Raw genomic sequence first — 15,339 nt, forward strand, 5'->3', positions numbered from 1 at the left:
AAACTTGCCAATGTCGACATAGGCTGTTATAAGCACTTGGCTGGCCAAAATCATCGCACAAGCTCTTAAACCTATTGTTTACATGCAGGCTGTCTGCTGCAGTGTACCAGTGAGGTATTTATAATCAGGCAGTGGTCATCGTTCCTAGCGTAGTAAACAGGCAGTGGTGATCGTTCCTAGCGTAGGTAAAGCAGACTGACCTGCAAAACTGCCTCTCTATAAAACAAAGGGTTTTAAAAGTCTTGTTGTGTTATTTTTTTATGACTTGATAGCCGTATAGACACCGCGTGAATTGTGCGTTATGAAGTGCACGTATATTAAACCACATTATGGTGTTCGTAGATACAAATTTTACTACGTGAGATCACATCATAAGTGGCCTTACATGGTTTATTATTACATTATTTCTTCGTCATCGAACATATTGTATATTGAATTTGATTAAGACGCATTTTTCTTTCCACACATTCAAATAAAACTGTCATATCCGCATCATGCGAAAATTGGTCTTATGGCATATGCACTTGCGCAGTCTGGTCAGGAGCTAGGCTTTCCGCTTTTAAAAAGCACGCACGGTTTCGTGGTATCTTAAGCTTAGAATATTCAATATATATATATATATATATATATTCTGACAAAACTGCGCGAATGTGCAGGCTGGACTGAAGCTACGCTGACTGCATATTGCATTAGACCCATTTTCGCATGACGCGGGTCTTTAAAAATCTTATTTCGTCTTGTATATTGAACATCAAACCACGAAACTTTGCGATAGAAAATTGAAGTAACAATGCGTTATTTAAAGCAACTGGTAACTGTGGGTAGCCAATTCTGGCGTGTATACGTGGCACATGAGTGGCTAGATAATTAAACGATTTCCCTTCTATCATAGACACTATACTTTTTCGGTAGTTTTGTTTCACAAAAAAAGACAAATGGCATTAACCGATATATTTGCATGCATTTCTTTCCCGTGATATTTGAAATTTTGACATTAGGCGTGTACTTATAGTACATTCCGTCTTCCACTTACGATCTACTGACACAGCTCTGACCCTGAAAATCTTGTGGATGGAATATACCGGTAATCCATAAATGTAACTGGGCCAAAATGTGTGTCCGCCTCTCCCTACACTGAGCAGTGTTACATTCTTAACCACTAAGACGCGGTGATGTCGCCAATCTTCTGGGGATTTTGCTCAAATCAGGAATAAATGAAGTATCCTAATTTGCCGTCTTATTCCTGCGTACCGCTTTGGTGATTTTAATTTGCCGTCCTATTCCTGCCTATCGCTTTTGGTTGTCCTAATGTGCCGTCTTTTTTCGCGTATCGCTTTCATGGTCCTAATTTTCCGTCTCTTTGCTGCGTATCGCTTTGATGGTTTTAATTTGCAGTTTCATTGTATCGTATCGCTTTGGTGGTTTTAATTTGCCATCTCTTTGCTGCCTATCGCTTTGATGCGTATCACTTTGGTGGTTTTAATTTGTCATCTCTTTGCTGCGTATCGCTTTGGTGGTTTTAATTTGCCATCTCTTTGCTGCGCATCGGTTTGGTGGTTTTAATTTGCCATCTCTTTGCTGCGCATCGGTTTGGTGGTCATAATTTGCCATCTCTTTGCTGCGTATCGCTTTGGTTGCCATATTTTTTTTGTCTCTTTGCTGGGTATCACTTTGAAGGTTTTAATTTGCCATCTCTTTGCTGCGACTCGCTTTGGTGGTTTTAATTTGCCATCTCTTTACTGCGCATCGGTTTGGTGGTAATAATTTGCCATCTCTTTGCTGCGTATCGCTTTGGTGGTTTTAATTAGCAATCTCTTTGCTGCGCATCGGTTTGGTGGTCTTAATTTTCCATCTCTTTGCTGCATATCGCTTTAGTGGTTTGAATTTGCCATTTCTTTGCTGCGCATCGGTTTGGTGGTCTTAATTTGCCATCTCTTTGCTGCGTATCGCTTTAATGGTTTTAATTTGCCATCTCTTTGCTGCGCATCGGTTTGGTGGTTTTAATTTTCCATGTCTTTGCTGCGTATCGCTTTGGTGTTTTAAATTTACCATCTCTTTGCTGCGTATCGCTTTGGTGGTCTTAATTTGCCGTCTCTTTGCTGCGCATCGGTTTGGTGGTCTTAATTTGCCATCTCTTTGCTGCGTATCGCTTTGGTGGTCTTAATTTGCCTTCTCTTTGCTGCGTATCGCCTTTGATGGTCTTTATTTTCCGTTTGCTGCGTATCGCGTTGGTGGTTTTAATTTGCCATCGTTTTGCCGCGTATCGCTTGGGTTGTCTTATTTTCCGTCTCGTTGCTGCGTATCGCTTTTCGTGGTATTAATTGTTCGTCTCTTTGCTGCGTATCGCTTCGGTAGTTTTAATTTGCCGTCTCTTTGCGCGTATCGCTTTGGCCGTCTCTTTGCTGCGTATCGCTTTGGTGGTCATAATGTTCCGTTTCTTTGCTGCATATAGGTTTGGTGGTTTTAATTTTCCATCCCTTATCCGCGTATCAGTTTGGTGGTTTTAATTTTTCGTCTCTTTGCTGCGTATTGCTTTGGTGGCCCTAATTTGCCGTCTTATTTAAGACTGCGTATCGATTTGGTGGTCTTAATTTGCCGTCTCTTTGCTGCGTATCGCTTTGGTGGTCCTAATTTGCCGTCTCTTTGGTGCGTATCGCTGTTGTAGTCCTAATTTGCCTTCTCTTTGCTCCGTGTCGTGATCTTAATTTTCCGTCTCTTTGCGCGTATCGGTTGGGTGGTCCTAATTTGCCGTCTTAATATTCCTGCATATCGCTTCTTTATTTGCCTTCCTTTGCTGCGTATCACTTTGGTGGCCCTAATTTGCCATCTCTTTGCTGCGCATCGATTTGGTGGTTTTAATTTGCCATCTCTTTGCTGAATATCGCTTTGGTGGTTTTAATTTGCCATCTCTTTGCTGCGTATCGCTTTTGTGGTTTTAATTTGCCATCTCTTTGCTGCGAATGGATTTGGTGTTCTTAATTTTCCATCTCTTTGCTGCATATCGCTTTGGTAGTTTTAATTTGCCATCTCTTTGCTGCGCATCGGTTTGGTGGTCTTAATTTGCCATCTCTTTGCTGCACATCGGTTTGGTGTTTTAAATTTGCCATGTCTTTGCTGCGTATCGCTTTGGTGGTTTAAATACAGAGGCGTATTTAGGTGGGGGGCTAGGGGGCTAAAGCCCCCCCCCCCCAGCTGGGTGGCTAGACACGATTTTTAATAAAAAAGAGCCCCTTACAGTTTCAATTTACTTGTGTATTTCCTGTCATATGTCCCTAATTAAGCCATAAACAGCTGTCGATTTGTGTGATTAGCCCCCAGACATATTTACAGACGATCTAACCTTCGTCAGCTTAAGTGCACGCTTCATTGACTGTAAGTAATACACTGCGCTATTTGATTGGCTGAAGAAGATACATTCAACTAATGAAATTCATCCATACATTTAGCTATAGATAAATGTTTACAAATGGCTGCCGCATGAGACTTGTGAAAAACAATCTTTCAATTTGTAGCAATTAAAGAGTTTAGACGAACGCAATGGACAATCATTATTATTTTTTCGGTAATTTCTTTGATGAATTTAATTGGTATTAGCTCTTTAGAGTGATAATCCTTTTGAGTAACAAGTTATTGCCAGTGAAATTCAACTGCACACTTAATGAATGGCAATTATTTTTTATTTTTTGTTATTTGTTTTTTTTACAAATCGGGCTAACTGCTTTGATGTTCATCCGTAGTTTTTAAAATTAACAAGAAATATCTTTAAAAAAGATATACGGCGTTGATTGTGGTCGATGTTTATGAACGATCAAAAGTTATATCTATGAGATAAAAAGTAGCGGATGCCTTTTTTCTGCGCAGTTCTTAGCTACATCACAAGCAAATCAATTACGGGGTGTTGCGCCACATTTCGTGGCTTATTTTGCTTTATGTGATATTATTACTCAGATATGTATATTTACAGAATAGAAAAACACAAGAAACATGAAAATAAACGAGTGCATATAGGTCAGCCGGCAATACTCGAATCTTATTTAATTGCATAATTATAGTATAGTGAATTATTGTGCTCATGCTTAATAAACTGGTCTAAATGGATAAATATTTCTAATTAATTTTATCAAAATTGGTCCTTATCATGCAAATGTTGAAAACATATTAAAAATTGATGATTGACATACCACAATAATATCGGCGAATATCTTTATTTAGTATCTTTCTGATCAAAACAGACTTCAAGTGCACAAAGTTTACGAGACGGCGTTTATATAAAGATTTCTGCAACTGACCGCAAACTGACCTTGATACCTTGCGGATTGGAATGCATTGCATTAAAGTTAGGAAACAATTCTGCTGCTGAAACGACGGCTTGTTTACGCCAACTGTACACGACCAAGGCAATAGCTGTGCCTAAAATATTGATATATCGACAAAGCGACTAAACGAACTATTTACTCCATCAGACAAAAATAGCATAGATTCCTATTTTTTCCTTCTATGAAAAGATCGCAACCCCTTCTGCGAACTCCGGTGATGAACTGTATATAAACTCTGACTTTCACACACTGGCCGCGAATTGACCCGAAACCTCGCGGGTTGAAATGCAATGCAAGTAAGTACTAAATATGAGAATATAGTCTTTAGTATAAACGCTTTTGCGCTGGTAATTCTCTGAAAATAAAAGGTGAACGCACAAACTGTATTTATGTCGAAAATTGATTGTAAAACTGTTCTTTCTGTTGAGCCTTTTCATTAGAGATAAAATTGTTTCATGCAGTAAAACAGTGTTACAAAGACGCGGACATGTTTCCAATGTTCTGGTGTTATACTCAAATCAGCCAATGGAATATATGAAGTGTATTCATTCGTACCTAGCCGCGGGAAATTTTATTTGAATATTATTGGACACTTACAAAGGTCAAGTCAGGGTGAAAAGCTGGCTTAATACAGCTTACGCCGAAAAAAGACTAAAAAATGAATTACTTTGCTATATGAAACTAAATCATTTTCTTAAAGCGTGACAACATCGAGGCAGCAACACCCGAATTAAACTACACAAAACACCTAACGACTCCCTTTGTTGACACTTTTGTGAACGAAATGGACACCCGATTCAGTTATTTGCAGACTAAGGCAGCCATGGGATTGAAGTTTATACCTGAACAAATATGCTCCTCTCCTGTCAGTGCTAGTGACCTTGAATGGTTCAATGATGATCTCCCTTCCCCTCAGTCCCTCCCTGCCGAGTTGCACTTTATATGGCAGGCTAGGTGGAAAGGTGTACCCAACCCACCTACTTCCCTTCAGGGCTCTGATGCACATTGTGATTCCCAGCTGTACCCCACCATTTACACTGTTTTGTCCATATCATGTGTGTTCCCTGTCACATCATGCGAGTGTGAAAGGAGTATCAGTGCCCAAGGACTTGTTAAGACAAAACTAAGATCATCAATGGGTCAGGACAGGTTTTCCGCTGTGTGCCTGCTTTCCTTCATAGGGACATGGACATAAACATTTTAATGTTGAACCTAAGTTGACGTAGTAGGACATCCAACAAGGTTAAATAGGAGGTCCACCCATCTTACACCGTTAAAAAAGTTATGGATAAAGATAATGTCTCCCACCAATTTAGTGGTTTGAGAGACATTTGATTTACCCCTGTGTGTCTGTCTGTCCGTGTGTCTGTCACACTTGATGTGTGAACTCAAGTTCTTATTTGTTTCACATGCACTTTTATCATGCAAAATGCTGATTAGATAGCAGGAAATCGCATCATTTCAAGGTGCAATTAAAAAAAAAATCAACGACGGAAGGGCACACCCCTCCCGCACCCTCCCTTGTTTAGCCCCCCCTCTGAACATTTTCTGGATACGCCTCTGAAATATGCAATCTCTTTGCTGCGTATCGCTCTGGTGGTTTTAATTTGCCGTCTCTTTGCTGCGCATCGGTTTGGTGGTCTTAATTTGCCATCTCTTTGCTGCGTATCGCTTTGGTGGTAATAATTTGCCGTCTCTTTGCTGCGTATCGCTTTAAGTGGTCTTTATTTTCCGTCTCTTTGCTGCGTATCGCGTTGGTGGTAATAATTTGGCGTCTCTTTGCTGCGTATCGCTTTGGTGGTCTTAATTTGCCGTCTCTTTGCTGCGTGTGACTTTGGTGGTTTTAATATGCCGTCTCTTTGCTGCCTTTCGCTTTGGTGGTCCTAATTTGCCGTCTTAATATTCCTGCGTATCGCTTCTTTATTTGCCGTCTCTTTGCTGCGTATCGCTTTGGTGGTCCTAATTTGCCGTCTCTTTGCTGCCTATCGCTTTGGTGGTCCTAATTTGCCGTCTTATTCCTTCGTATCGCTTTGGTCTTAATTGAACATGATCTTAATTTGCCGTCTCTTTGCGCGTATCGGTTGGGTGGTCCTAATTTGCCGTCTTTATATTCCTGCTTATCGCTTTCGTGGTCCTAATTTGCCGTCTCTTTGCTGCGTATCGCTTTGATGGTCCTAATTTGCCGTCTCTTTGCTGCGAATCACTTTGGTGGTATGAATTTTCCGTCTTTTTGCTGCGTATCCCTTTGGTTGTCTTTATTTGCCGTCTCTTTAATGCGTATCACTTTGGTGGTCCTTATTTGTCGTCTCTTTGCTGCGTATCGCTTTGGTGTTTTTATTTGCCATCTCTTTGCTGCGTTTCAGTTTGGTGGTCTTAATTTGCCGTCTCTTTGCTGCGTATCGCTCTGGTGGTATTAATTGTTCGTCTCCTTGTGGTCTTAATTTGCCGTCTCTTGGCTGCGTATCGCTTTGGTGGTTTTAATTGTACGTCTCTTTGCTGCGTATCACTTTGGTGGTCCTAATTTGTCGTCTCTTTGCTGCGTATTGCTTTGGTGGTTGTAATAAAAGAACATCAACTATAATCAAAGCGTTGAAGGCACTTTAGTTGTAAGCCCTTTGAACGTTTTTAATATTATGTACAGCCAAAGGACATTAAGTTCGACTTTTTAACGTAGGCCAATCGACCGGCCATCAAATTTGCAAACACCTATGTAGTTTACCTTTAATTGTCTACAATGGTGAGATTAAAAAAACATCAAAGAGGAAAATGACATTGATTAACAATCTCTCACAATTTTATACAGTATTCACACAAACTCCATTTATGATTACAAAGATGAAAAAAGTCAACGTATATCTAAGTTGGCGCTAAAGAAAAGTCAGTGAGTATAACAAAGAATGAATTACAACATAATTATAAAAATAAATGTATTGGTTTCAACGACCATTAAATTCTTAATCAAACCGCATTGAAAAATATTTAATATTTTTCGCCTGAAATTTAATGCTTCATTTAATGTATTTCCATTTCATTGTTTATTCTTTTTTATGTACTGATATTAACGTGTAGCTCCTCTATTCGCCCACCCATCACAAATATTTTTATGAACGTACCATCTACTGCAATGTTTTAGTTGTAAATCAACATATTTTTTCTATAGTTTAAATGGGTCAATACTTACTCACGTGCGCATTTATTCCGATTTACATTTTTCATCATAAAATACTACATACTGAATTGCACGTCTATATTTAATTATAGCACCTGGTCTGTTGCAACACGCATGCTTTTCATGCGCGGAACTTGACAGACGATAGTAACAATGTCGCATTCTTATAAAAACACGAGATTTTTTAGATGCGTACGAAGGGACTTGAATCAGCAAATAACATCACGTGGCTATAGGAAATCAAAATATACATGAACTGACATTAAATTGCTACCACGAAGATTCTTTAAAGGTTGTACGCAGATTCTTTAAAGATTGTTGTTTTCAAAACTTACTCGCCATAAGGATTCAATTGCTCACCATTTGTTTTTAACTGTTCATTAGTAACTTCAGTTAAAAGATGTGAGGATGATGCCCGACATTATCTTTAATGTATTGTGGAAATTACCTTTTTATATTACGTAAATGGTAAAACTGTAATTATTTGTTAAACAATCTCCTGTAAACGCTGACTTTAATGACCGTCAATCTAAAATAATAGTCGCCAGAAAACCCCGCCCTCATAAACATTCTCGGAACCGATTGGACGGCGACAATAACAGTTTGGCGACAAGAGAGTAACCTGAAACATCACTACAGCGTACACCACCGACATCAGCACCACAATCATCACAACCGTCACCAAACAAACTCCACCACGACCATCACCACCATCATCACGACTACCATCCCCACCACCATTACCACCACCATCATCATCACCATCACCACCACCATCACAAGGACCATCACCATCAATACCACAATCAACAAAACCCATATCACCACAAACATCACAAATACCACCACCACCATCACAACCACCATCTCCACAACACCATTATCAACACCATCAACACCACAATCACCACCACCACCACCACGACTTCTGTCACCTTCCCCACCACCATCACCACCACCCAAACATCACCAACATCATCATCACCATCTCCACAGCCACCATCACGACCACTATCACTACCACCGCTCCCATCAAAACGACCACAATTGTCACCACCACCATAACCACCATCTACGTCACCAATACCATCACCACCACCAAAACCACCACCATCACCACCATCATCACTACAACAACCACCATTATAATCACCATCATCACCACAATAACAACAACCACCACCACTACCATCAAAACGACCACAATCATCACCACCATCACAACGACCATCACCGCCACCATCACTACCACGATGACCATCATCAACATAACTATAACTTCATCAGCACCATCATCAGCATCACAATCATCACAACCGTCACCAAATCATCAACATCACAATCACCACCACCGTCACCAATTAATCGCCATCACGACAACCACCATCAACACCAATATCACCATTACCACCATCATCGTCACTACAATCACCACCACCACCATCATTTTCACCATCATCACCACCACCACCATCACAAGGACCATCCCCACCAATACCACCATCACCAATACCACAATCACCATAACCATCATCACAATCATCAACAAACTCACTATCACCACCACTATCAGAATCACCATCATCACCCCCACTATCACCCCCATCACACCATAATCTCCATCGCCCACAATCACCAACATCACCATCACCACCATCACTTTCCTAACTATCCCCACTAACACGGCCATCACAACCATTTCCATCACCATCACCGTCAACAACACCATCACCATCACAATAATTACCAACACAACCATAACAACCATCATTTCCATCACCATCATCGTCGTCATCGCCCACAACACCACCATCACCACCACCATTCCAATCATCATCACCACCATCACAACCACCATCATAACCGTCATCACCCCAAAATTTTCCATCACAATCTCCACCACCATCACAATCACCACCATCACCACCTATATCTCTATCAACACCACCATCACCACCACCAATTCCACCACAATCACCATCACCACCACCACCAGAGCCACACCAACAATCAGCAACAATATGACAAATTACCTCCGTCATCACCACCATTACCATTTCCACCACCACCATCGCCACCTTCACAATCACAATCACCACCATCACCACCTTTATCTTCATCAACATCACCACCACCAATTCCACCACAATCATCATCACCACCACTACCAGAGCCACGCCAACAATCTGCAACAACATGACCAATTACCTCCATCATCACCAACATTACCATTTCTACCACCAACATCACCACCACCATCACAAGCACTACCACCAACACCAACATTACCTTGATCCCTACCACCTCTCACCACTTCCATCACCATCACTACCACCATCGCCCCCTTCAACACCATCACCATCATTACCATAATTATCACGACCACAATCCCTTTAACAATCTCTACCATCACCAACACCATCATCATCACCACCACCATCACCATCTTCCCCATTATCACCACAATCACCACCATCATGACATTCACCACCGCCATCACTTTCACCACCAACAGCACCACCTCCATCACAATCACTACCAACATCACAACCGTCATCACAAACACCATCATAACCATCTCCATTATGACACCACAACTATCGCCTTCACCATCACCACCATCATCACAAACATCACCACCACCACCATCAACACCATCACCAACACCACAATCAAAACCACCACCGTAATTACTATTACAACTAACGTCACAACCATCACCACAACCGTCACAACTATTACCTTAACCATCACTACCACCACCACCACCACAAACACCATCAACAACAGCATCGCCACCACCATAACATTCACCACCATCATCACCGCCATCATCACCATCGCCAACACCATCATCACAACAATCACCACCACCACAATAACCACAATCACCAGCACTATCACCATTTCCACAATCACCATCACCATCATCATCTTGCAAATCATAATTATTTTCCTTGTTAATCTAACACAATATATTTTCATATAAATATCAATTATACATGGACAAATTAGGCATGTGTGTTTGTATTTTACGGGTTTTTTTACACATAAATATAAAAAAATATTATTTAGTCGCTCTAATTTCTTCAATATACAACGATGTTCAGCCTGCACGGAACGTCTAAATTGAGGAATCTTCGTGGCATCCGTAAACGTTGCTCCATACTTCTTCAGCAGTGGAACCGGATCGTGTTAATGTCCCATCTGACACGAACTGGAAACTGACCTAAAAAAAACGCTACTTTATTGAAAATCAACTAATAGCTCTTTTTTCTCCTTCTCCAGATCTTACCCCCGCCGAATACACACATTGAAAAGCAGATCAATGTATTTACACCGCATATAAATGCAAAAACAATCAGCATAAATCAAGTCGAATGGACAGTGTTGTCTGTCTGCATACCAACAGCAGTAATGCTTACCAAAGGAAGTCAACAACAATCGCACATCACAATTATCTCTTTAAGCATGCCTGTCTAACGTCATCTTTGACCTTTAAACATGATATCGCATATCTTTGTATTCACAGCAATGGCAAAGATGACGGCCCATACTTCAGTCTGGTATACCTACTAGGTGACATTCAGCGGTTGGCCAGGGTGTATCGGAACCCATGTAAAGTTCCTGCCCTTATCCCAATGCACGAACAGCTGTTGAACAAAGATATGTTAGAGATACCACCACGACGTTTATGAGATACGGACAAAGAGTGCGTCGCCAATATTTTTTGACCAAATATATTGATTAAATTGTAAAGTGTTCCAAATAACCATTTGCTATATTTTTTTCCAAATTAGTTGCTGATAAATAACATAAGCACGTATAAGCAAATATAGGCAAATTAGAATACGTCCATTTGTAACAAAGGTCAGAGTTTACGTTATACTGCCGCACTGAAAAAAGAGATAAGATTATGTAAGACCTTGCTTACTGCCTTTGGTAAACAGTATTGCTGTTGGAAAACAGAACGAACCCGCTATCGATTAGACTTGATTTTCAGAGCTTAGGCGTTTAAACAATGTTTACGCTGACTCGGACTCGCTTTCGAACCATCGACCCACGTCAGTGCGTTTACGCTTGCGGGCAAAAAAGTGTGTCCCTCGCTGTAAACTGAGGAGCCTTGCCCGAGTTTGAGCTTCAACGATGTTAAAACGTCCTAGCTCTATTAATCAAGTCGAATGGACAGTGTTGTCTGTCTGCATACCAACAGCAGTAATGATTACCAAAGCAAGTCAACAACAATCGCACATCACAATTATCACTTTAAGCAAAACTGTCTAACGTCATCTTTGACATTTAAAAATGATATCACTTATCTTTTTATTCACAACAATGGCAGAGATGACGGTCCATACTTCAGTCTGGCATAGGTGACATTCAGCGGTTGGTCATGGTTTCTCGGAGCCCATGTAGAGTTCTTGCCCTTATCCCAATGCACGGACAGCTGTTGAACAAACATATGTTAGAGATACCACCACGACATTTATTGAATACAGACAAAGAATACATCGCCAATATTTTGTGTCCAAATAAATTGATTAAATTGTAAAGTGTTCCAAATAACCATGTGCTATATTGTTTTCCAATTTAGTTGAAGATAAATAACGTAAACACGTATTAGCATATATAGGTAAATTAGAATACGTCCATATGCAACAAAATGTCAGAGTTTACGTTATACTGCAGCACTGAAAAAAAAGATAAGATGATGCAAGACCTTACTTTCTGCCTTTGGTAAACAGTACTGCTGTTGGAAAACAGAACGAACCCGCTATCGATTAAACTTGATTTTCAGAGCTAATGCGTTTTAACAATGTTTACGCTGACTCGGACTCGCTTTCGCACCATTGACCCACGTCAGTGTGTTTACGCTTGCGGGCAAAAAAGTGTGTCCCTCGCTGTAAACTGAGGAGCCTTGCCCAAGTTTGAGTGCCAACAATGTTTAAACGACCTAGCTCTATAAATCAAGTCGAATGGACAGTGTTGTCTGTCTGTATACCAACAGCAGTAATGCTTACCAAAGGAAGTCAACAACAATCGCACATCACAATTATCTCTTTAAGCATGCCTGTCTAACGTCATCTTTGACCTTTAAAATGATACCGCTTATCTTTTTTATTAACAGCAATGGCAGAGATGAAGATCCACAATTCAGGCATGTATATGTGACCGTCAGCGGTTGGCCATGGTGTATCAGCTGTTGAACAAAAATATGTTAGAGATACCACCCACGACGTATATTGGATACAGACAAAGAATTTGTCCCCGATATTTTTTGTCCAAATCTATTGATTTAAGTTTTAAAAAGTTCCAACTGACAATGTGCTATATTTATTCCAAATTAGTTGCAGCGTGAAAACCTTCCATTTACGATAATTGACAGTGTTAACGATCCGTTTAAGTACACTTATACATTTAGGCGCACGTGTGAATTGTTTAATACCTATATTTTTCATGGGGAATGTAAAACACATATAAATTTGTTTTTAGGTTATGCTCCTTTTCATTAATATCATCATGTTTTTTAATACTTCAAGCGGTAAATAAGTCACCTAAAACCATTTTGTTTCGACAAGTTTTACATCTCCATTATGAATTACTTCCAACAAGTTTTATATTTCCATTATTAATTATTTTCAATTAACTAAAACACGGTCAAAAAACGTATCTTTCTCACAAACACCAATTGCAAAGCACACACCGATACATCATGCGTAACACAACTTCATATTTACCTAATTAGATGAACTACACATCCATCCGATTCAATATCTCGACAACCAATGGTCTAAACAATCAAGTTTCACACCTTACCATATCATATGATCGTATCTCAGAAAGGTGCTATACGCCATTAAACCACTCAACAGATGAAGTGGTGGTAATTATTTAACCCTTTACCACTTAGGAACGTATTGTGACGCATGTGTAGTCTCATATAAAGTTAAATTAAATTTAGGACCTTTTTACTAAATTCAAATTTAAAGGCTTCATCTCTAACCCTTAGATACTGATGAGCAGAAAACAGCATAAAACCTGAACAGAATGCGAGTTATTCGCAGGCTGTTCTGGTTTTATGCTGTTTGCACAAAGACATTTTTAATTTGCTTTTGAGTGGGAAAGGGAAAACCGAAAGAAGGTTTTATGCGGTAAAAACATCGTCCGATTTCGAATACGATCGTGTTGCGTAATTATATAGTGCCAGAAAAAGCAATGAGCAATGTTCAGTTATCATTGAGGTATCGGGCAAAGCCTGTGCAGACATAGGACGACCACCTGTACAGAAATCAGAATTTAAAAAACACTACCGAAATAGTATAATGTCATGTCGAGGGAAAATCGTTTATTTATCTAACCACAAATGTTTGCGTACTCGGTCAGCACGTCTGGAAATCGTTCCTGGACGCCTGAATATGCTACCATTATTTGCCAGTTTGCTATACATTATTTTGTGAATTCAATTTTATATCGAAATGAATTTTGCTAAAATGTCCCATTTACAACTCGCAATGAGATTTAAAAAGACCCGCGTCATGCGAAAATGGGTCTTATGCCGTATGCGCCCATCATAGCTTTAGCCCACACAATCTGCGCATCTCTCAGTCTGGTCAGGAGATACATAATGAGACCATAAAACACTGAGTGATTTTATAGCGGAAAGCATCGCCTCTGACCAGACTACGCAAATGCACAGGCGTGGCTTGAGCTTCGCTGGCCGAAACGCCATAAGACCCATTTTCGCATGAAGTGGCTATGGATGTGTGATTTAAATGATTCGAAAGAAAACTGCGTGTTAAATATTAACATACGATATATTTCGATGGCGTAGAAATAAACTCATAATAAGCCATATGAGGACACAAGATGTGAACTCCCGAAGTATAATTTGTATCTACTAACACTAATGTGTGGTTTGACTATAATAACACACATTTCATGCGGTGAATATGCGACTTGCACGTGAAAACACACACACACACGCACGCACGCACGCACGCACGCACGCACGCACGCACGCACGCACACACACACACACACACACACACACACACACACACACACACACTTTTTAAATATGAAAATATGATATTTCTCTAAACTAATTTACCCCCACACACACACACAAATTGTAAACTACTAACAATTTTCTGAATTTGGTGAAAGGTCCCCAAGTAAGGGGAATTTAACGTCGTAAAACCCATTTTGGGAAATTTTCAAGAGTGTATCTTTGCCCAAGAACACATGTTTATTAAATAAATTATTGTGATGTATTTCACATTTGCCATACGCAGAATAAAAAACTGTGTTTTATGCACTAGTTAAAATTCTTAAGAAAAATTGTTTGGAAAAAAGCACCACTAATCGGGATGTTTACATCCTTTAACGTTTAATTGGGAACCCCACAAAGTCATGTGATCCTGTACCCTGATATGGCTGGGATGCCTCTACATTCCTCTTTTGTCTCAAAACTCCGCTTTTGAAGGCCAAATTTGACTATTGACCTCGAAGTGGTATCAATGAATTTTGAACTTATATACTAGTAACTAAGATTTGACCTGGTGACCTTGTCGTTTTACCTCGACATATACATTGTCCAGATAAACATTGTGATTGTATTTTATCAATATTGAGTAATTAGGTTTTCCTAAGATTTGTCCTGGATGAAAAATGTTACCTGTAGAGTAGAGTGATAACAAACTTAAAGTTGACGACGGACTGTACATGACGAACGACGTTTAGCGCCGGGCATTGGGTGACCACAATCGGTCCACCAAGATCACTTTCGGCTCAGGTGAGCTAAAAATCAGTGAGTAAGGGTTAAAAATGTAAAGTTAGGGTTGCAACAAGTTA

General features: G+C 40.0%; 1 long non-coding RNA gene across 2 annotated transcripts; it reads right to left on the reverse strand.

The window, feature by feature from the left end:
- Positions 1-10,503: 10,503 nt before the first annotated feature.
- Positions 10,504-13,297, reverse strand: LOC127858720 (uncharacterized). Of its 2 annotated transcripts, XR_008039029.1 has the most exons (4): positions 13,224-13,297; positions 12,592-12,685; positions 11,062-11,932; positions 10,504-10,714 (listed from the first exon to the last, which is right to left on the reverse strand). It is a non-coding gene; the product is annotated as an uncharacterized LOC127858720 (long non-coding RNA). The 2 variants fall into 2 exon arrangements; XR_008039028.1 differs by having other exon boundaries at positions 11,062-12,685.
- Between the last annotated feature and the right edge of the window lie 2,042 nt (positions 13,298-15,339).

Source organism: Dreissena polymorpha, chromosome 14 (genome assembly GCF_020536995.1).
Source record: "Dreissena polymorpha isolate Duluth1 chromosome 14, UMN_Dpol_1.0, whole genome shotgun sequence".
Classification (NCBI taxonomy): domain Eukaryota; kingdom Metazoa; phylum Mollusca; class Bivalvia; order Myida; family Dreissenidae; genus Dreissena; species Dreissena polymorpha.